At 40.0% G+C, this 24,550-nt stretch overlaps 1 protein-coding gene across 3 annotated transcripts in view; it reads right to left on the bottom strand.

The window, feature by feature from the left end:
- klf8 (Kruppel like factor 8) overlaps window positions 1–24,550 on the bottom strand; it is an 87,975-nt gene that overhangs the window by 53,884 nt on the left and 9,541 nt on the right. The gene's annotated exons all lie outside the window — the stretch shown is intronic.

Genomic DNA, 24,550 nt, shown 5'->3' with positions numbered 1-24,550 from the left:
CTGTCGAGCTGGTGGGTAGCAGACGCCTCTGAAAACGTCGAAGCACTTTTGCAAATATGGGATATCTTGATAAACCGAGCAGATATTTGATGTTTACACAGCTACTTTCTCGCCTGAAAATATTTTAAAAGTTTATTTTGTGACCCAGAAAGATTAGTATGAGTAATTTTAAAACTTAGTAGCGGCCGCCATTGTTGGAAACTGGAGTTTGGCTGGGCCGCGCTATGAATTCTGGGATATGGTAGTAATTTGGACAGCCTTCGGCGCGTCGCTGTGACGTAATCGGTCTACAAATGCGGCCTCAGGAGGATGCAGTCCATGAATTTGGACATGTCCAGAGTATAATCGCAGCCTTTGCGGTTAGAAAATTGCACTTGATCATGTCGCGATATTATCGCAAATGCGATATATCGTTCAGCCCTAGTTACAAGTCAGACTGACCAACGTATCAACTGGACAAATGTGTCATTATAATATCTGCCAACTGCTCTTTGCATATTTGCAGAATGGGACCGGTGGTGTTGCTTCGCCTGTAGACAAATATATTACCAAAGGGTTAAAACAAGAATAATAGACTGGCATGGTGGATTAGAGCACCTGAAAGACACATCAACCACCAACCACCAAAACCATTACTAGGTGAAGTGATCTTATTACAGCACAACATTTTGCTGGGCATCCTCGGGTACTAACATTCAGGTGGGTGATACTTTGACCACCTACCATATCAGCTGACACCAACCTCTTCCCCCAATATGCCTCCCACATGGAAAAAAAACTGTTCATAAACAATCTAAAGACCCTGCACCTCCAACTCCCCACCTCCCATTTCAATCTAGCACCTATAAGATGTGTCAAAACACGCCCAATAATCCATGACAGGCTGAACCCCGCAACACACAGGAAACAAAAGATCCACTGCCACCATCTCTGTGCCAGCCACCGCAGGAAACCCCCAGAGGTCCCGTACCCACGCCCCAAAGGGTCAGAGCCATTTTGGTGGCAAAATGGAAGCACTTAGACAATATGAGGCAGGTGGTTTCATCGTTCATCGTAGAAGATGTCATCATATATTATGATGCCTTGGAACATGGTTAGGTTAAAAACCCATTACATGACCTCAGGCAGCACAAATTGTGCAAATGTGTGAAGAGAAGAGAAGAGAACGAGGAGGTTAGTTCCCATTGGTTTCCAGTTAGGGATCTAAACATTGCACAACTTCTGTAACTGGAGTCCCAAACACACAGACAAAAACACATACGCCCCTCCCTGTATGGCCTGAACCTGGAGAAGCAAAAGGACTCCCTCAAATGAGGGAGGAAAATTGACAAAATTGAAAATTGTTCAGTGTCAATGTGTGTTTGAGAGAGAACTATCGAGGCCGAAGCGTTGGCTTGCATTCCCTTCATATAGACAAACGTGACCATGCACACCTGTACACACAAACACACACCATTCTTTCTCGGCTCACCCTCCCTTCCTTCTCATTTTTGCACCTCCTCCTGACCTCCCTTACTTTGTGTTGCAGTGGCTGCGTTGAAAAGGGTGGGGCTTGGTTAATAAGTGACAGATATGAGATGGGCAGTTGGGCGGAGGTTGGCTGGCGAAAACAAAAAAGTCTGTTTCAAATTCAAATCGACCACAGACCATTCACAAAAGGAGGTTTCAAAGAATTTGAGATCTGAACTGTGACCCACTGTGGCCGTAACCTCGGCAACACACAGTTACAGGTATATGACCTCCCACCTGTGACGCGTTTAAGTTGCACGCCATACCAAGAGTGTTTGGTCTGGTCAGGGCATTTTATTTTGACGCTCAATGCCATTCTTGTACAATCCTCATTTGTGTAGCTTGAAACGTTGCATTGACAAGTTGCATCACCGTTGGAGAATGCATTCAGTGGAAATGCAAGGACTGCCATGAATGGGCGCAATCAGAGCGTGGAAATTAAAGCCACACCCAGTCTATAACCCAGGGTAATAGGACTCCCTGAGTGCACTGCAACAAGCATGTTACTTTTATCATAAAGCAAATAAGAGAATGAGTGAGCAACATAAGAACTTAGATTACATTGAAGTCTATGGGAAAGTTGCGACCTCAGAAAACGCCATCTTTATAAGGTTTTAGGAGGATAAAGCAGAGTATCCTTTAGTAGTGACTGACAAGTCGCTACTGTATGGGTGTGAAATGTTTCAGTCTCATCCAAACCTCACTTGCGATGATCGCTTTCAAAACATAAAAAGTTCAAATCTGACGTCTTTAACGACAATAAGTGACATCATGGTGTTCACATCCAGCTTTGACGGTGGGTCTACGGTGGTCAGGTGTCTTGAAATGTTTGGGACTGCACTGCACATGTGGATACAGCCGAATAGTGGGTCTCACTTCAATTAAATCAAGGAAGAAATCAGCTAGGAATCTCACATACAGCCATCTGAATCTGCCTATAGAATATAAAGTGAGAGGTCTTTAGTTTAATCTCCATATTAACAGCATGAGGATTTGTATTTAGAACATATCTCTACTTAATTCCTCAAGAGACTTAGACAAGAAATATTCAGTATTAATGGTTTAAATGCAATAAACTGCAAACTGAGTATAGAGCGGAGTAAAGCGAGCGAAGCCTTGCTGTGATCCTCTCTCTCTCTCACACAGCTGTGACCTTATATGTCTTCCTCCTTCTGTAACTAAAACCACTCTTTCTACTCCACGTCCCTCTTCTTCACATCCCTCCCACACACTCACAATCCCTCACTGTTCTCGCCCACTTTGTGTACAATCACCACAACACTACGTGCATTAATTAATACCTACTACGTTCAGGGCTATAGTGCAAATCTTAAACAAGGCGGATGTCCAAAACAGAAAGCATGTGATCACATGATGCTTCGGCATTACATCATGGCGTGCTGACACAGTAAACATACACGCAGCATAGAAACTGCACGTCTACTTCTGCTTCACGTCGTGCTATAGAAGACAAACTTATCTCAGTCCCCCGGCCACTCCCTGACAGCTTCCCTCCCCCCACACCGACTTCAGCAGAAGGGAGACCAACGCCTCTTAAAGAGAAAGTCAAGCTCAAGTAAAACAAGTAAAAACACAATTTCTACTGAAACCATTAAAACTGGATGCAGCATATGCTGGTAGATCCGTTTAACCCTCGGGCGAGCAAGCTCTTTTATTACTTCCATTTATATTTATCATACCTATGTCTTTCTTTTATCAATGGAAGATATACTAATGTTACTTAATGCAATTTATGCATTGTTTTCATTCACACATAAGCAAAAATCAAGCTTAGAAAAACTGTATGAACAAGTTATTTATTTAGATACTCCTGTGATTTACTAACAAAATGTTATTTCGTTCAATAATAATACCAAAAATGCCATTTAAAACTTAACTAATCACAGTACTAAAGAGTAAAATATTGATGGAGCAGTGACTGTAAGACTTCAAACAACAAAAAATGACAAAGAAATCGTAATTTGTCCTGTTTTTTGTCAAGTACTTTCTCCAGAAACGCTCACAATATTCAGGTCATGCCCAGCTGTGGAAAAATGACCAACAAACTAGAAACTGAAATAAGATCAAAGCCTGAGAAAAGACAAAAACCTGGATTAGAATGATTTCAAGACATTCACGGCAACCATTTTTATGACTAAATATCACAATCGCACATAAATGAGCCTTCAAGCTCACTTGAAACTTAAGCCCAGATGTAACTTTTGCATGCTTTTCCCTCTAGAACTGGGCGTGAATCATAGTGCACTTCATTAGTCATCTGTCTATATCACATCCAGATCTAAGACGGAAAGAAAAAAGGTGTGGGAGAAGAAGGAATGCCAGACATCAACTTTAAAAATAACTAACATTAATCCAACAGTAAGATTCGTCTTCTCCTTAAAATGTAATGAACTATGCAAATAGGGTGTGGCAAATGTTCTAAAATCCAAATATATGATGAAAATCGTGAATTATTAGAAATCAATCCATCTATCCAATGGGCGGATGGTGGGGCACACCCAATATGCATGCCTTTGGACTGTGGGAGGAAGAACATGCAAGTGGACTCAAACCCAGGACCTTCTTGCTGTGAGGCAACTACAGTGCTGCACAGTACAAGTCTGTGTATAACCTAGTATAACCAGTGACCCTACTGCAGGTATTGATCACACCGACCTGCTTTGGATAAGAGGAGTCAAGACGTTTTTGGTTTATGTAGTGGTAGAGGACAGTAACGATATGAAGGTCTAAGGTACACTGACAGTATTTTCACTACAAGGAATGGCTGCCTTACTCGTACGACTTTAACTTGTGGTATCACAAACATAGTGTCTACCTGCTTGTTTTAGACTTTGTGTGCCAGCAGCTGTACTATCTTTGACATGTCTGATGAGTCAGAGCTCAACCAAGTACCACAGCAGGATCGCTGGAAGTACTTCTACAAAAGAATGTTTTAATGAAGACTTCTGAGGAACACTTTTTCAAACTGCGATCCCTACCGAAGACTCAAGACGGCAACCTGACCATAACTGTTTCAACATGTCAATTCTCTCTGCAAGCCTCGATTTGCATGACCCTTAACTGCATTAAAAAGGAAACCCAAGAGTCGTACGAGCAGAAATATTATTTGCATGCAATTCTCACCTGTTCAGAATTAGACCACTATACTAAAATGCCAATTTACTTAAGTGAAACCTGGAATGGAAATTACAGTGCGTGCTACAACGTAGGGGTCAATGTCTAGCGTGAAATCACATCTGATATTTCTACATGTGTGGAGGCAATAAACATGCCAAGTGTATTATCCTGCCTCATAAACACACCTGTTACATCAGTGATAGTTAACAGGAGGCTTGAATGGAAGCCCTGCACAATGACTCTGTAATTACGATTTATATGGTTGTAAGATATAAACTGGGATTAGATTTTATGGCCACGCATTTGGTTTGGCTTCTTATTAGACTAAATAAATATTAAATTTAAAAAAAAAAAAAAAAAAAAACACCAACACAAGCCACTGACATGGTTTCAGATTCAGTTTTAACAATCATTAACATGACTTCAGTCAGGTAATAGTAGTGAAGTACTCACGTGTACATCATATCTGGAAAGCTGAAATATCTGTGTGGGGTCTCAGTCATCTAGGTCACGGTATTCTACAGAAGCAACTGGACTTTTTTACGTTTGTGAAGACGTTTCACGCCTCAGCCAAGAGACTTTATGAGGTGGAGAGTCCCAGGTATTTAAACCTTTTATGTCAGAACCGAACAAGACACTTGGATGAGAGGTGAGACGTAAAGAAGTCCAGATGCCTCATATTCCAAAGTGTGAATGGCCCCATTACTTACTGACACCAGATTTCACAGACTACATTCAAAAGCGATCTGAATTGCATGCAACTTTTAGCACAGTGTCTGCGAACAAACTGAACCACCAAGTACTGGAGTCTCCATGGGGTCGGTTCTGTGTGGCCAAGTTGGACAGTTAAATGGGTTTGATAGCTCGATATTTGGCTTGATGATAGTAGGATTAGTAGGATTTGTAAAATCGGTGAAGTGCACAAGTCTTTGCAAACGCAAGTAATGTCAAGTCAAGTGTCTATCTGGTTATAAAAAGAAGAAGTAAGACCTAGCTACAAACAGTCACTGGGATGTCTGCTAATGCCAGTTATGAACAGAGAAGAGTTCGTACCTAAACATTTGTCCTATCTAACTTGATCACTTGGATCAAAGTGGGAGGAAGGTCGAAGCAGCAGCTAAGGACTATTTCTCCAACAATAAGATCCAAGTAAATGGTGACGAGTAAAACGTGTCTAATGGCTTCAATGTGTAAAATAACTATCTATTTTTCTCAGGACACAAGAAAAAAACAAAAGAAAGCTGTAGAAAAAAGTTCAAATGTTTAATGTAGCTGTAGAACAAAATGACAAAGGAATAAATCAAAAGAAAAATCTGCATTCATCAGTGTTGAGTCATGATGTTAGCTGGGTACACACTTCCCATCAGGTGAAGAGCTTCACAGCCAATAACTCAACTCATAAAAGCAGAGGACTCACTTTGCTTTGTTAAACTTTTCTTTTTCTCTATTATCAGTTTTGATTGGCTCCTTCAAAATAAAAGCTTTAAACATCTTCCCGTTTTTGTTCAAAAACAGGAAATGTAATATTTTTCTTAGCTGTTTTTATGTCATTCTATCTAATTGTGGTTTTTTGCATCAATGAAATATGCAAACAAACAAACATAAACACATAAAGATGCATCAGCACACTGGCCTTGGCACCAGTACAAAACAAGTCAAAACTTTTGCTTCAGCAAAATGAAAAAGTTTGAATAGCAAACAAACTATACTGGATTTAATAAAAGATTTTTAACATTCGTGCACTTTTAACCTCCTAAGACCCGAACTCTTCCACGGCATGCATTTTTCATTTCTCTTTGATATTTGGGCTGATTGGGGCCCGATGAATATAAAAACAAAGAATTACCAGATTTATTTTTTTTTTACCTTATTTTTGTTTTTATGAAAAATAAGAGCCACATATGAGGATATTTGTTTAAAATTCTGATAGAACAGTAGCAGTATAATGTCCTCGTAAGTGGATATCAGGCCCTTGTAGAGCAAAATTGAGTATTTTGGTCTAAATAACCCAAAATGTGACGTCCACATATGTGGACGGCAGGTCCTAGGAGGTTAAGGTAAGAAAAACTACTCAGTTAATCAATATTATATTGCATTGTGACATTATATCAATAAATAAATGTTTACTGTAACCACCTCAGCCACTCTTTGTGTTTGAAGTTTCTCGGCTAAAACTGTCATGTCATTTCTTTGATGTCTTAAAAAGAAAGTGCTGCAGGCAGTTTGTACTTGGCTCTGAGAGATCTGAGGAATCCCGCGCCGCTGGTTCACAAGACGCACTTCCCAAGAAGAGGCGTTACTGTAACTGTACACTGTATGCAAATACAGCTACACGACTGAATCGCATACGTCAGCCTGCACTTGTGTTACATAAACATGTGAATTCTGTGGATTTTAGTTGGTTTTTTTATTTGTTTATCATTTTTTTAAAAATCTCACATTTACCATCTTATTTGTAAATAATTTTGATGCCGTGTTTTTAAACATCACACCTTGGTTGCAATATAAATCAGGTTTGTCTGCCTGTCATTGTATTAAAAAAATGTCTTTGCAAAGTTGTGAACGGATCACCCGAGACAAATGCTAATGCCATGAACGAACGTGGCCTTAGACAATGTCTTATCTAACCACGGAGCTCGGATCGAAGTGCAAAAAAGTCAAAAAAGAAAAAGCTGACAGCTGTCGAATAACTGAAAAGTTCAAAATTAAATTGGCAGGCTGTAGAGGAAAAAGAAATGAAGCAATAAATCATAAACTCCGGAAGCGTCAGGGAGTGGTGAGCCGTCGTGACTCCAGTTGGGAACATTTATTTTCTTTAAGGTGAAAAGCGTTGCAGATAATAACTTCATTTCCTTCATCCCCAGTGCCAAAAATAAAAGCAGACCAAAGAACATTTTGATGATTCACTCTCATTGAACACAACAATTTTTCTTAATTTTCGCTTTTCTCTGTCATCATTTCTGTATGGCTCCCTTAAAAAAAAGAAAAACACAGCCTTTTAGCACATTCCTGTGTTCATCATTAAGAAACTCAGAGCTTTGTGCACTGCTTACTCTAAGTTGCACCTTTTATGACACGCAATGTCACTTGAGCTTTTGTTAATACAAAAGAATAGCTTGTTAAATATTCCAGCATGTTTATTACTGTGTTTCTGTCTCAGCTTGTGACCGCCGCTTCTGTTTATTGATGCGTTTAATTTGCGCTCTCATGTTGACACGCTTTAGTTTTTGCCATTTAGACACACGTTATTTGGCCTCTTTAGGAGCTCTGTGAGTTGACTCATGTTGCCACTGATTGGCTCTTTTACGACCAACAGATGCTGCTGCCTGGCATCCCGCCAAATGTCTGCAACTGCACGTTAGTTATTTGAGACCTTAAAGCCTAAAATTTGCGTTAAGATATCGGCCTCGCTTAACGTAGACCAAGCAGTGGCAAATTATTGTCCATCTCTTTCTGAGATATCGGTCAGTCAACACTAAAACACACAGTGTGTCTGTGAATAGCACAGACAAGAACTGGGTGTGTCTCCATCTGGCTGGTAGAAAGAAAGACAGAGGGAAAGAGAAGGCTGTCTAGCTGTTATCACACCACACCCTAATGACGCAAAGCCGGCCACCACTTCTCTACACGCCCTCTTCTCCGCACACACATGCACACGCTACACAAAGTTAGTGTACTCTGCACAGTTAAACACACACAGATGCACAAACCTCAGAGCTGTGGTCTGAGCACTTCTCTAAAGCTTATGCTGAATTCAAAGCGCTTACAGGCCAGAACAAACCTCAAACACAAGCGACTGTGTGCAGGCGCACACACAAACACATTTCCAGGATTTAGTTAATTAAAACAACCAGAACGCACATCTCCCCGTCTGTCAAGCAGTCCAAACAGATGGTAGCAAACTGAAAGTCGTTCCATTTCCGCAACATTTGATGAGCATTCCTGGTCCAGATTGAGCCAGAGCCTAGAAAGGTTCACTTCAGGGCACCGCAGGATACGGTCTTCATAGGTCTACTTGGCTCCAAGCCATCAACAACCAACCATGGATTCAAACTAAGAATGGATCCAAATTCTGTGCTAACAGATTTGGGGAAAATATGCAATGCTTCATAAAATTCTACCATCTTCCTGCACAGAAATTTGTTCTAAAAATCACAAGCAATGTAGAACATATACAGCTTCTTAAACCAGTGTGGGTTCATTTTATATTTACACGTCTAACACAACCAATCAATTGTCAATCAAAACAATCAATTTAGATAACAAGAACATAAATCTGTATCAAATAAGGTATCAGTAACTCATTGTCCTCACTCCAGTTTGTGAAAGGAGTAACCTCACAAAGATCCATTTTAAACCAGTACAAACTTAGCCATCTATGTGGGCACGCGTAATCACGTGTAAGAATTTAAACAACTTTGTTATTCTGTAACTTCTAGTCATACCACAAGAGAAAAGGTGCAATGAAGACAAAGGAAAACACCACATGAAGCGAGTACCCCAGCAGCACAGTACCTGCTTCTTCTTAATGCCAATCAATCCAATCATCTGACTGAACCTTCATTTTACCAAAATGAAGGTCTTCACCATCATTGGACTCACACCATCACATCAAAGCTTTCAGAGTTGACTGACTGATTAAAATCAACAGTGCAGCACTTGAATGTCATTAACAGTAAGTCTCACGCTGCTTAAGAGGTCAGTTTCACAGATTACATGCTAAAACAGAAGAAATAGTTACTTATATATATATATATATATATATATATATATATATATATATAAAATATTTGTTTTTAAGGATCTCCCTTATATCACACTAGAAGAGGGTGTGAAATGCTATTTCAAGTAATGGTTTATACAGCATTTACTTTTCTCAGTCCAAAAGCACTCTGCCGTGAGTGAGTGACAGAAAAAAAACATGCCACCTGCATTTTCTCCCGAACATATCTGTCCCATGAATCTTGTTTACAGTAACACTACAGAAGACAATATCCAGGATTTTCATATCGTCTTGCAGAGCCAGCTGCTGGTGCTCCAACTACGACTCCAGTTTGAAACACAATACATAAAATCACTTTAAAAGCTGCCCACTGACCTTACATTCACTATCAGCGAGCGAGGGGTTTTTTCTGTGTAAATGTGGACATATTCTTTGTCAGGTAATGTGATGATGATCAGATGCCCTTCAACCCCATTAACACTTTCAGCTTAATCTTATGTATTAAAGTGAACACGAATGCTTCCAACACATCGAGATAAAAGATCAATATCTCTTTCCCGAGTGAGGTGTGTGTGTTGAAGCTCCACTGCTATGATTATCTGATCATCTCACTTTCTCTCCATCAACATCACTAGTCTTTATGTCTCTCTGTCATTCCCACAACCTTTATCCCCAACCACACATAATTTCAGACACACCCTCCCCACCTCAACCACCAGCCTCTCCTCTCTCTCTCTCTCCTCCTTCACTCCTTCCCCTCGGCCCTGCTTTTCCCTCCCCATGTCCCCCTTTTCTTTTCATTATGGCCTCCTTGGCAGTGCGGCCGAGGTTGCCATGGAGACGGGATTCTTTCTCCACGTTAATGACTGTGCCACGGTTGGTAGGGGGTCACTCTCCACCACCACCACCGCCGCCGCTGCATCAGGGCCTAATCTGAGGTGACACAGCCAATATCACATACACACACACACACACAGTGTGTCAGCACAGGCATGCACGTTGGCAAAAACTCACAAGAGGCTACTGAGAAAAATGTGCACACATAAGTGCTTGCACACAAACACACACACACACACACACAAAAACCCACACACACAGAGCCCTCAGGCCCCACCCTTCAGCACCCACCCACCACAGCACACACGCTCATTCACATAATTCAGTCACACGTTCCCACGAGAGGCACGTATTCGGCTATACTCCACGCTCCACTAATGAACGCTCACGCACACACACTTCCTCTCCCTTGAACATTCAGTACCAAAGCTTCTCGCCTGAGTTTTGTATTTAATAACCAGAAAAAGACTCGAGGCTATGGACTTATGACTTCTTACGTAAACATTAAGCCCCCTTTTCTAAATTCAAGACTTACAATTTTTAACGTAATCCGTTCTAATTTCAGACGTTTCAAGGGCGTAGTTCAAAAATTCGGCATTTCTAAGCCCAGAGTATGTTTGCATGTGCTTGAACATTGATGCTTGGAGCATTCATTGGAAAAAAGAAATGAAGCAACTAAAGAAATTACCATATTTTTCTGACTGTCGATGAACGGGTCTGTTTTCATACATAAGGCGCACCGGATTATAAGGCGCATTAAGCGAAACAAAACAGATAAGTCAAACTTTACTCATCTCATTCCACGATATCGTCATGGCTCCTCCATTTCTTTCGTTGCAAACATTGCGTGCCCCGTAGCAGTGACAACACCGGCATGGCGTTTTTGCCGCAGTCTCGTGGCGCCTAGACCAAACACTGAAGAAGTTCAGTGGAACTCTATCTGACCGCCCTGCACATTTAAAACTGAATTTGACAGCATACCCAGCGTGTTGTGACGCTTGCAAGTCAAAACCAAAGATGAGTCAATTATGACTCAGTAGTGACAACAGGTTGAAACTATAGTTTCATTACATCATAAAATCCAGGCAATTTCAGGCAATTTATTTGTCATGTACAGGGACATCAGGTAAACTGTTCAATTCGTGCTTCATCTTGAGTGTTGAGGCTACAAGTATTTAAAATATAAGAAAAACAAAGCAGATTAATTTACTTATGGATCATTATTTGTGATATATTCTATAATCTGTTCATTTCTGGTTGTACATTTAGTTAAAATCCATGCAAAATTCAATGCTTATCCATGAGTTCCATTTTAAAAGTCATGCACACATTCATGCCCATACACAATCCCAGTTGCAGAGAATGAACAGATATGATCTTCAGGCTCATGATGTGTGTGTTTATACACACAATTACCTGTCAGAGTTCTGTGGAATTAGCAAACGCTGATAGCGAACTCGGCACAGCCTTTTTTGCATTACACAGCTTTCAATCTACAAAACTGAATTCACACTAAAAAAAACACAGTTATTCTCTGAATGATTTTTAAAGCCGATAAGCATGTCCACCAGTTTTTTGTTGTACTTCAATAGGCACGCTTAGTGTTTCCAACAAAGGCTGACAATAACTCTGGAAAAAAGAAGCCCTCAATAAACATGTAAAAATGGTGGAAATAAAATGTCTCAAGCTGCCGTTATGTTGCAAATGTAGTCCACATGAAACATCTTTAAATGGATATTACTACACTAGAAACACAATTCTTGTCTCATAGCTTAAACAGACCTTGACAGCTCACATATATGGCATTAGAATAGCAGAGGAACTCGAAATAATTAAATGACTGAAATCTATATTTATCTCATGCAGACTGTGAATGAAAGACAAAAAACGAAGGACAAGTGGAAAAACGAATAAAAATAATAAAAGAAAAGGACAAAACCAGAAAAAGAAATTCCAGAAAAAACAGATCACAGAAAGAGAAGAGACACGAGACTCCTAACAAAGCCAAGCTTTCTGATGCAGCAGCTCACATGACAAACTCCCAGAAGCTTTATGACCTTCAGTTAAACCTAAAGTCTTTCCCTACTATTAGAGCCTTTTATTGTTTACTCCACAGGACTCTGGGCGTCAGCTCTACACAAAGCAGCCAGACAGTGACACAAGCCACCAGCCTACAAAACCTGCTGGCGAACAAATGGTGAACTCCTCAGGCCTGTCAGACCGCAGTGGCATTAAGTTACCGGACACCCTCAAGAGCCAGCTACCAACACTTTTATACACAAATACAGTTATTCTATAGAAGTCTGGCAGATATTAAACCACATAATACAGTTACATTAAGTCCCACTCACAGTGGCCTAGACACTGGTCAGCAAGCCCCTCACAACCGCAGGTTACTGAGGAAAATAATTATTCCCCAACCAGTTGGCGTGTTACTGGAGGTTGCTGGCGGTTGCTGGCTAGCAACCAATGACTGCTTTGGTCACTAGTTTGCATGGAAGATCTCAACTTGTGTAAAAACATTTACAACACAGAAAGCAGTATTGAAACTGTGGTGAGTCCACCACAAATTGGAAATTGAGACCTGCCTTCAAAATAAAAGCTGTACCTTACTCATGCACATAATGCTTTAAAAAGTCTAGCTTTTACTTTGAAGGCAACAGCCTGTCTCAATTTCTAGTTTGTGGTTTTATTACTGCTCGGTGGTCAGCTGATGAGTCTTCGCAGAACATTTCACAGCAATTCGCTATTGACCATAACAATACCAAGGATGTTTCTACTACACCACCCCCTTTACGACCAATTTTACCTAATGTCAGCCAGAAACCCCCAGCAGCCACTTGCCAATTGGTCGGGTGGCTGGAGCTTGCTGGGTTCACTAACTGGTCTGTTGTGTTCAGTGTGATTGAGGTTTTATGGCTGATTTAGACTTCTGCTGTGAATCTTTGTGGAGCCTACAGCAGGGGTGGGGAACTCCAGGCCTCGAGGGCCAGTGTCCTGCAGGTTCTAGATATCACCCTGGGTCAGCACACCTGAACCAAATGATTAGTTCATTACCAGGCCTCTGGAGAACTTTAAGACATGTCGAAGAGGTAAATCATTTAAATCAGCTGTGATTGGATCATGGTCAAATCTAAAACCTGCAGACACAAGCCCTTGAGGCCTGGAGTTTCCCACCCCTGGCCTACAACATAACCTATGCAACATGCATCATGTGCATAATGTGTTAATTCCCACAACAGTCTTTCATGTTCCAGTGTTTTACAAGCATCACCAGCCATGACAGAAACTAATAAAATTCAGGGACTCTTTCCCTTCTCCATCCCCGCTATTTATTGTTGCAGTCAGCTGTTTTTAGAGGCAAACATGTGTGTCTGTTTTGTACATTGCTTCACTCCCATTCTGATTGATGTCAGCATATCTCCTTGCAGGAACTTGCTAAAATCTATGAGACCTTATCTCACCTTATCAATTTGTTGTTCTACCCAAAAATGGGATAGAAGGAAACAGAGTTGTAGATGACAATGAAATGAATGGCGTAACTGACCTTGTGACATAAAAAAAACCCCTAAAAACCAAGGGATCCATTGATGTTATAAAATCAGAAATCCCCTCAGTACTTCTGAAATTTCAGACATTACTACATCTACTCTTAACGTGGCTGAATTATCTGCATGATGATCACTGGAATTTCTTTACACTGAAGAATTTTTTCCCAGGGAGAACTTTGTCCTAATACATATTTAAATCAGTACTAATGACAACAACATTTTGTCTCATTTCATCAGTATTTTCAACACCACAAACTTCACCTTCCACTGTAGTCTTAGCGAGCCGAACAAGCGAGCGAGTAACAGACAGAAATGTAGTCAATCAATAAAACAGCAGGTCTCCCAACCAGCTTAATCTCATCTCTAACTCAAGTGTTGATGTTGGGATGAAGCAACAACGACCCAAGTCTGAGAAATCCCGACCAACAGAGGAGGAGGAGGAGGGAAAACATAAAACACGAGTAAAGAAACCAACAAGACTTTCCAAATCCCAAGTGAAGCCTTTTAAGTTTTATTAGACGTACAGCTAACTGAATCACACATACTGTATGAGCCAACAGTCCAGCCCATCCCTTCAGATCCGTGCATGCGTGTGCGCTAAAATATTCTTCTTGCACAGCACAAGGCTATTAAAGACTGAAATCTAGAATACTTTTAATTAATTTAAGCCTTACTTGTCGGAGACAACTAACCATGTAAAGAGTTAATTTTTTTAAATTGATTAACAGGTAGTTTGAGATAAAATAATTAATCTTACTGTGTACCGTTCTGTTTATTTTAGCCTTTGTGTACAGCACTTTATGACTGCCTTGCTATGAAAAATGCTTGATAAAGAAACTTTACATTTTCAAGCCTTTTCATTGCAAGTAATTAAGCATTATAACAATAAACACTTTTAAACAGACTTTTTTCAACTTGTGTTATATTAACATCACAATTTCAAATTCAAACCATTAATTACTTCAGTACTTGCACAGAATCAATTTATTGCATTAAATTGGATTTTTATTTCAAAACTCTCTGAAAACCTGAATGGGCGACAGGTAGGGCTGGGCCATATTATACCGTTCACGGTAATACCGGTATAATGTTAGGCAACGATAGGAAAATGAAATATCGCGATAGAATGGGAGTAAAACGCGCATGCGCAGTGCCTTTGTTTTCATACGCACATGGCCGATTGTTGAGGAACCAGAATTGGTTTGTAAAAATGGTGCAACTTCCGTGATGTGGAACTGGTTTGGTGTTTGTCCGTCAGATACACAACAAAGCACATTTTTTTGCAGAACATGCAAGCGGCCGTTGTTATTCTCGTATTTGTCGGACTAAGATGCTCTTAAATCTGGGAGTAATCTGGGTCCTAAACTCCGTATATTTGACTTCAGGTCAAACAACACTGCAGCATCACTGAGAGTTGAAAACTGTCTAAATTCTTTCATCTTTAATAAAACGATCAGCATTGCTGCTTTACCAGGTGTAACTATGAAGTTTAACTTCCAGGCATCCATGAAAACAAAATGTATTACATTTAACGGAGTTAGAAGTTAGCAGGAAGCTAGCAGAAGTTAGCTCGCTAGTTTCGCTAGTTACCTAAGCATGATATTGCATGTTCTGACTGAGAGATTTCTGAAAAAATTCAAACGTACAGCTCTGCTATCACTTCCAACATAAATGAAGACAGGAAACTAAACAGCAGTGACGTTTGTAGGGTTACTGAAGTTGGGCTAGCTGGTTGATGTCCTACGTGATCGCTAGCGACACAGCTATGTTAGCATAACATAAACAGTGAAGCTGGAGGACGAACACTAACACTTGTCCACTTATAAAAGTTAACGTGAAGGTTCTTCATGGTTAGAGACAAATGCAATCGCATGGCAGGATGCTGTAAACGGACCAAACTTCAGTCAGGAGAACAACTGAGATAATCCATCCACAATACGAGGTTAGTCATTAATATACTGCAACAACATGGGAATAGAGCAGCTGCCAGAGAATTCAACATTAATGAATCAATGATACAGAAGTGGAGGAAGCAAGAAGAATGAGTTTAATAAAGTTTGATTTATCTGACTGCTTTGTTTCGCTTAATGTGCCTTATAATCCCGTGCACCTTATGGTCCGAAAAATGCATACTGCACACTGCAGTTTAATGTTGCAAAGCACCTCTTTTTAACTTCAGTGGATATTATACATGGTTATGCTCAGGATATGTCAGCCCATTTCTACTGGAAATGCCTTTGGGTTAAACTTTCAGCAAGGAATTTGCATTTGCACTGTTACATTTTTATAAAGCTTTAATGTACATAAAAACCAGCTTCTTGTTTAAGTGAAAATAAATGGAAGGTTGTCTTTTTGCGCTAGTAATGTTGTGGAGTTGTATTTTGTCTCGCATCAATTATATCGTCAGTTATATCGTTATCGCAAATTTTCAAATATATATCGTGATAAATATTTTTGGCCATATCGCCCTGCTCTAGCGACAGGTACATCAAAAGTACCCACTGTGTATGTGTACATAACATCTGAACAATACCCTATAATCAATATAACCCAGTAGTTTTTAGTGGCTTTTTTCAAAATAAAAGCTTCTAATCAAACAGACATACTTACCACGAAGCTGTTTAAGTTTCAGTTTTTTGTTTTTGTTTTTTTAATTCAAACATCCTAACACTCATGTATAAACTTTACTTTTACTTTTCACAGTTTACATACATTTGTATATCTACACACATTATGTTTGGCAGCTTTAAGAAAAATAATTGTTTAAGTGTTTTACAATTGTTTTTATTTTCTTTGTTGCATGCAGTCAAACATTCAATTCTGCATTAAAAACACAAAAATTGAAAAACAGTTGCTTTTGTTCGCTACGTCCAGTGACTACTCCAGGAAATGCTGTGTCCCAGGTTAGCAGTTTGTTTAGAGTGAACAGAAGGGTAAGCGGAAAGCTAAGACGTTGCCAGAATCATAAGATGTACAAGCATGACAGATTAGCACATTTAGGCAGACTGAGTTAAACTGTCATTTCAATGTATAGTCAACACAGATGGCTACTGGGCCGGCCAAGCTGTTCCAAGGAACCCAGCTCGTTCGAGTGCGTCTGTGTCTGTGTAAATAAGCTTGCAAGTACTTTTTTTTTATCACTAACGGTACCCACAGCTTATTTACAGACACTTTACAATATTTCCATCTACTGCCCACTTTTACTCCGATGTTTGCGACAGACACTCCAGGTAAAGATGAAACCAAACAGAAGACCAGGTGTGCGTTATCCACAAACAGCTGCCAATTATGTTTGTAATAATATTTTTGCCCAGCCTGGCCGGCCATTTATTTTGATTAATTTGGTGATAAACTCCACAGGAAGTTGGTTTTTTTTGGGGGGAGGTTTTATCTTTCATGGAAAACAAAATTTACAGGGGTTTCTTGTTTTTTTTTGTTTTGTTTTTTTACATGCTGCTAAACATTTCTTTTCCAACATTAGTTTCACGTCCCTGAACACAACTGTTCATCTCTCCCATCTCATACGTAGTGATTTGTGGCCATGAATTCAAAATTTGTATTTTCCGCTTCTGAAAGTTGGAAAAAGTGACACATTTTGGGGTGTCTCGATGCATGCTCACTCATCCAGGTAAGTAAATCCCAAAAGGTTGATTCCCATTTTCAGTGGGAGAAACGTGAGAATTTGCATATTAATGATCAAGGAACTGACCTCCCAGCCCATTGTTCATTCAGTGGTGCTAGTTTAGTCATTGTGCAATGTACTATTTATAAGGCTGGGGAAACCTGCAGTCAGCTGAGACCGAAGAAGTCACATGGATGAGTGACGAAAGCTTTCTCCCACTGAAAACGCTACGTCCAGATGAACAGAATCAACTTTTGGGACACATTTTGGGGTTGTCTGTGGAGCAAATGATTTTGCACAACCAGAGGCAGAAGTTCAAGTCCTACATGTCACAGATTTGTCACATCATGTTACCTGATTAGGTTAAACTACACATGGTTTGGGTTCAAATGCAGTGATTAAGCTCTGAGAAGGTAACACATCTTTACTTTTAGGGCATACATGTTAGAGATACAATAGATTTCCATGAACACAAACAATATCAAAATCGTTAATCATTAATTATTTGACATTTTTCTATAAGTTTAGGTGACAGAGTAATGTCAAACAACATCATCGACACTAGTTCCTGCTTATGAGGTCTAATTATTATGTAGCGCTACCAGCAGAAGACTAAAGAGCATCATGGTGAACAGAATCAGTAGGCTGTATCCTCCCATCATTGGTAAATTTCTGACAGAATCCCCTCAAATATCCACTGACATTATTTTTTCCCAACACTGGTGGGAAAAGGGGGTATGTGTTTTTCCAAGTCTTAGAATAAATCTGGTGTCTGAAATTATCACTTAATTAGTTTATTAGAGGAAAAAACACGAGTTCTTCTCGGCCTCTCCTTTGCGCTTTTTTGTTTTCTTAATTTGCACCATCAGTCTGGCAGAATTCACATTTCAAGACTTCATTTTGAATCCCAAGAAATTAAATAGTGATATTTTTTTCAGAAGCATTTCTGGCATTTATCTAATAATTTAATCCACGAATATTGAATGGAAGAAATGACTAATGATTAAAATTGATATGGATAATCCTGATGACTACAGTGAGATTAAGAAATAGGCTGCCGTTGTTCAAATCCAGAGCGAAATGCAATTGAGACCCTAATGGCTAAAACACTGAATTTCATTCTCATCCATTACACTTGTTAGTCAGTGAGTGAGAGCAAGAGAGCTGCCAGAAATTCTATTCATTTCAGTGTCACCTCCAGATGGTGTAAATGTGTAGACTGTAGTAGTGAAAATATGGAGGAGGAGGAGGCCTGTAATAGACAGAGCCACAGTCTGCCTCTTATTCATGTACTGCAGCAGTCTGTGCATCTTGTAACAAGCTCAAATAGTCCATCACGACTTGAACTGGATCCCAGTTTAGTCATAGCCGATTGTTACAGATCTGACAAACAATGAACCAGAGTAACACTCCAGATTTGAGTACTCATCTCGACTTTAAGAAGAGGCACGCACGTCCGCTGGAGGCTTCCATTCATATACCCGACTCTGCTGACGGATTCCAGCCTACATCTGAGAATGTAATCATACGATGAGCTACGTGTGATAGCGAAGCATTTAGCGCAGGGTTGAATCATTTCAAGGTCATAAAGTAAGTAGGATGGCTCTACCCAGTATGAACGCTGCTTCATATCAGGCTTGAATTTTGGTAACATGACAGGAGAATCAGCTTTCTCTGCTCTTCACTGCCTTCGCCATACAAACAGCACTGTGTCTCTAAAAATAGCCCTAAAGCCCTGGAGCAGGGCAGCCTGAACAAGGCCGCCCAGCAAACAGAGAGAGAGAGAAAAAAAAAGAGAGACCATGACACCACTAACAACTTGACTTCCCACTGCACCACTCAGCTGAATCCAGGGCAGGAAAATCCACTTCTAGATGCTGCTGGAATGCATGTCAATAATGAAAACCCAGTGTGGACGAATGAGTGTCAGGACCACAGGAACAAATGCAGCCATGGGCACGCATATGCGCCAAAAACACCATCCACTCTTCTAGGAAGGGTTTTCCCAAACCTTGGGAAGTGGGACTTCCTCCCACTCAACCACAAGAACACGCAGAAGGGAAGGTTGTCCCGAAAAAGAAAAGGGTCTTCCTCAAAGTATTCACATAAGTTATCTGTAAAACACCATTTTTGATGTAACACTGAAGGGACCCTAAGCTTTCTTTCCTATTATATAGTGCCACAGAGGATACTCGTATCAAACATGACCAAAATTTCATATGATGAGGTCATTGCTCAAGTAATTCCCATGAACCAAAGGCTACTTCTGGATCTGTAAAAAGCCAGCAGCTATTCACAATATGGTCATCTTATGCTCAGAAGCTCCACCCACCTCATGTTCAAAACCTTCCGTTTATGACAGGCAACCAATCAGAAGAAAGCTGGAATTCTAAAACAGCATATGCACGAAAGGTCAGGATGATTTTGAACTGTAACTCATGCAACGCTACGCTAACAGAGTCATAGAATAAAAGGGTAAAAAATGGTTTTTACTGAAAGGTTTTTCTTTCAGTAGAGTGAAGGGCCTGAGCATAAAACTGTGGACCCAGTCTGCTCCAACAGAAAGCTCAAATTGAAGGTTGCAACATATGTAAACGTGGGAATAAAACCAGCCTAATTAAATAATTACATTACATACCTGTCCCTAGCCTAACTGATCATACGTGGGAGTCTATTCATTGTTTCATGTTCTGCCACACAACATCTTGTCTTCTTTTCTCAGAAACTGTGTCCCAACCTCTACTCTTTTCCTCCAATTCTCCATCTATCTGAGCACATACTACCATAAGGGTACAGTATTTAGCCGAAATGTGTTCTGTTCAGACATTTATGGCCGGTATTTATATATTCTTTTAGATTTTTATTTCACTGAGCGTAATAAATGGCTGAAAAAATGTGGAAAATATACATCTTCTTACCTCACACCGAAGAGAAGCACAGGTCTGACATTTGCCTCACTTCTACTCTCTTGACTAGTGGCTTCCTATTAATTCTCAATGATTCAGTGGCTGAATGACCGGACCACACTACCACCTGCCAGCAGTGACCCTTTTGATGGCTCTAATGCACCCACTCCATTCCTCACATCATGTCTTCATACCTCATTCTCATTTATCTCTCCTTTCTCTCCCACATGAACAGCCAGCTAGGCAGCTAACCAGCTTTAACTTAGCTTAGAGAGTTAGAGTTGGTTAATTATGTCACTCGTAAGCACACATACGAACCTTTATTTCAGAACAAGTTGGGATACTGTGTCAACAAATGATTTAAACTCTATATTTAATTGAAAACAGCACTAAAACAACATATCAAAGGCTGACAATATGACATTTTACTGTAAGGACGCGGGTATGTTGACCACTGTGTTGCATCACCTCTTTTAAGAGCACTTTGTAAGGGTTTGTGGAATTGCTGTAGGTCTGAACACAAAATCTTTCCCCTTCTTTCTGCTTCTAAACAAGTCAAGGGCTCCTTTGTTCTATTTTTCATTTCATTATGGAGCAAAGGTTTTCAGTCGATGGCAAGGCTGAATTGCACCTAAGATGAGTTTAACACTTGTACTTTTTTGTTCATTCTGATTATTATCACAACCATTTGCACCTATGACCAATGTAGAATTCCCAGTTAACCTAACAATCATGTCCTTGGATCGTGAGAAGAAGTGCCCAGAATGGTCACCGGAGAGCTGGTTGATTTGAATCCACTGTGCAGCCCAAGTACATGTTTAAAATTTTATTAATCATGGTCCCACAGTCATTTATTATTTTACTAATTATTACCACTTAAGCATATTTACATTTTTGGAGGTATTTATATGTCACAAGCTTAAGACAATGTTTAAAAGAAGGACTGCCAGTCTTTTCCTCAGAGTGAGGAATGCTGCATATCCTAATGCAGCGGTCCCCAACCTTTTTTGCACCACGGACCAGTTTAATGTCAGACAATATTTTCACGGACCGGCCTTTAAGGTGTCACAGATAAATACAACAAAATAAAATGATACGACCAAGACAAAAACTGTGATATTTTGTAAATATAATAATAAACGCGGATTCACTGTGTAATTGTGTAACTTAATCAGCAGCGTCCTCCTGAAATGCGCCAACAACACTAAGAGTAACATCCTCCTCTCTGCCCCTTAATGCTCTCTGGTCGCTATTGTAACGTGTAAATATTTCTTTCAAAATAAGATACACAACTACAACACGGGAAAAGACCCAGGGAAGTTAATGATAAAAACAATGAAAACCATACATTTCACACCCGAGCCTCAACTCTCGCGGCCTGGTACCAAACGACACACGGGCTGGTACCAGTCCGTGGCCCGGGGGCTGGGGACCGCTGTCATAATGTAACGCTGATAAAATATCAGTACTTTGCATCAGCAGATGCTAAAAGCCAAAAAGTTTGAAAAAACTTCTAAATTTTAAATGACTTCCAAATAAATGTATTCTGTTCTTTATTTATTGTAAAATCTTACATGACAGCAGTTTAGACAGATTTCTGAAAAAAGAAAAGAAAAGGAAACGTTGACATCGGTTCACAAAGGTGAAGAGAAGAAACTTCCTGCCAGCAGAGTGTCACCCATCCTTTATGCTTGTCTCTGTCGGTTGCTTTCAGTGTAGGAGATTGAGGAACTGAAGCTTATTGTACTGCAGCACGCTGTAAATTACTCTGAGAGCTTCGCATAAAATGGAAAATGGAAAAGCGCAGTGATCCGGTGAGCTCAGATACCTAGCCGCCACCTGGAAAACACTTACAGGATGCTTATTAGAGCGCCCTTAGCTCAGCCAGTGAAGCATGAGACTCCTAATCTCCAGGTCACAGGTGCCTTTAAATTTCAAATGCACCCCTGGATACTTCTACATCATTACAAAGAATTGATTTATGACAGCCAACGCATGCCAAGTTCCTCTGGTCAGGTGTATTTTTAGTGAACCGACTTTGCCTTAAACTATTATCTCAACCACCTCGACTTCAGCTAGGGTTTTTCAAGACTGCCTTAAAAAGTACACCTGTGTCACATTTATTGCTGCCAAAAAAACGTTTTCTGTTAATGGAAACAATGGTGCAATGAACACCTCATTGCAAACCACAGGTGGCAGAGACTCAAGCAACAACTCCTCTTCCAATAGCTCTCCAAACATTAAAACTGATGGTTTGATGGAGCAAAAATGACTCTATGGCCCGATAATGGCTGATTGAATCACTGCAGTGTACACATCACTGCTCAAGTATTTCTAACCGCTGACATTTTGTTTTTAACCCACAATTCTGCAAAGTCACCCAAGTCACACACCTTTGGAAAAAACCTGCAAAAACTTTTCCATGACATGGCATGCCAATTCATGTGAAGCGAGGTGGATTATGACGTATATGAGGGGGTGGAATGAACAAAAGTACTGACAATAACGCGAACAATTTTTCTCTTTGATAAAGAAACAAACCAAGCCCGTTTTGCAGACACGTTGATGTTTTGAAATCCGTGAAACATTGTCAAACTTCATGCTGCTGCTAATCAAAAGAAAACCTTCAGTTGCAATCCATTTAGAACTAATCATTGCAATCAGGGAACTGGCTCATTGAGAAAAAGTAAAATACATAAAAAGCTTGAAAAGAGGTGCAGAAGAAGCTCAGCAGAGACTAAAGCTCAATTAAATTAAATTCTATTTCTATAGCGCCAAATCACAACACTCACCTCAAGGCACTTTATATTGTAACGATCATACAAAAACAGAGAAAAAAAACCCAACAATGAGAGAACCCCAATGAGCAAACACTTGGCGACAATGGGAAGGAAAAACTCCCTTTTAACAGGAATAAGCATTCAGCAGAACCAGAAGACAAAAACAGGATGTCTGCCTCCCCAATCCAAACTGGGAACTGGTTCCACAGAAGACTGGTCTGAAAGCTGAAGACTCTGCCTCCCATTCTACTTTCAAATATTCTAGGAACCACAAGTAAGAAGTGTGAGAGCGAAGTGCTCTATTGGGGTGATGCGGTATTTTGAGGTCTTTAAGTTAAGATTATTCTAGAGAAATTCCTCTACATATTCTTAAATGTGGTCCAATTTAACCTCCTAGGACCTGGCGTCCACATATGTGGACATCACATTTTGGGTTATTTAGACCAAAATACTCAATTTTGCTCTACATGGGCCTGATATCCACTTACGAGGACATTATACTGCTACTGTTCTATCAGAATTTTAAACAAATATCCTCATATGTGGCTCTTATTTTTCTTAAAAACAAAAATAAGGTAAAAAAAAATCTGGTAATTCTTTGTTTTTACATTCATCGGGCCCCAATATGCCCAAATATCAAAGAGAAATTAAAAATGTATGCTGTGGAAGAGTTCGGGTCTTAGGAGGTTAAAGGGAATCGCCACCCAGAGCAATTGGCACTCTTAATTTGCAAAAGCCGTGTTTTTATCGAGGCGTAATGGTTTTTATCATTTGGTTGAACAGCAAATGCAAACTTTTGTGAATCCTGCTAAAGAAGATGACTGTGTTGCAAAGAATGATGCAACGTCTTGCATTTATAAAGTTTTTGTTTAGAAGTCTCAAGTATCCAAAAAACAATAAGCCTGTGTTTAATGCATTCCTGTTCAACAACAACACTAATCAAGGGGCAAAAACTACACGCAGGTTATTCGTTTTTCCGTACTGATGGAGCAAACTACCACATACACAATGAGCCAAAACCTGCAAAACCACAAGCACGGCTGATAATTTCAAAAAAGTAAAACAAAACAAACTAACTAAAAAAACATATCAACTTTCATCGACACAATTTAGATACAAAACAGCAGCATTTCAATCCTCATTTCTGAAACACAGATAACCTGAAAAGTCAGCGTGACCAGAAATCTTGGCAAACTGCTGTTTGAGAGCATTTGAAGGGTGAGGTGACAAGCTGGCAGCAACCGGCTGATTCTGGTCCCTCCAATCATCTTTGTCACCCTGACAACTCAGTAGAAATGTGTCTCATACTCAGTGCTAAGCAACAAATATTTTAGGCAAAGACTTTAGATTTTCAGGTTATACCATCAGGGCTCTGTCAGTACAAATTTATTCTGCTGGATTTCAGCACAAGTTGGTCTAGATCTCATGAAGAAGCAAAAGACAACAAGACACAACCTTAACCAAAGAAGAACTAAGGCAAGTTA

Source organism: Rhamphochromis sp. 'chilingali', assembly GCF_963969265.1.
Source record: "Rhamphochromis sp. 'chilingali' genome assembly, chromosome: 19".
In the NCBI taxonomy this organism is placed as follows: Eukaryota; Metazoa; Chordata; class Actinopteri; order Cichliformes; family Cichlidae; genus Rhamphochromis; species Rhamphochromis sp. 'chilingali'.
The sequence above is the reverse complement of the archived record's forward strand: the minus strand, read 5'-3'. Positions and strand labels throughout refer to the sequence as shown.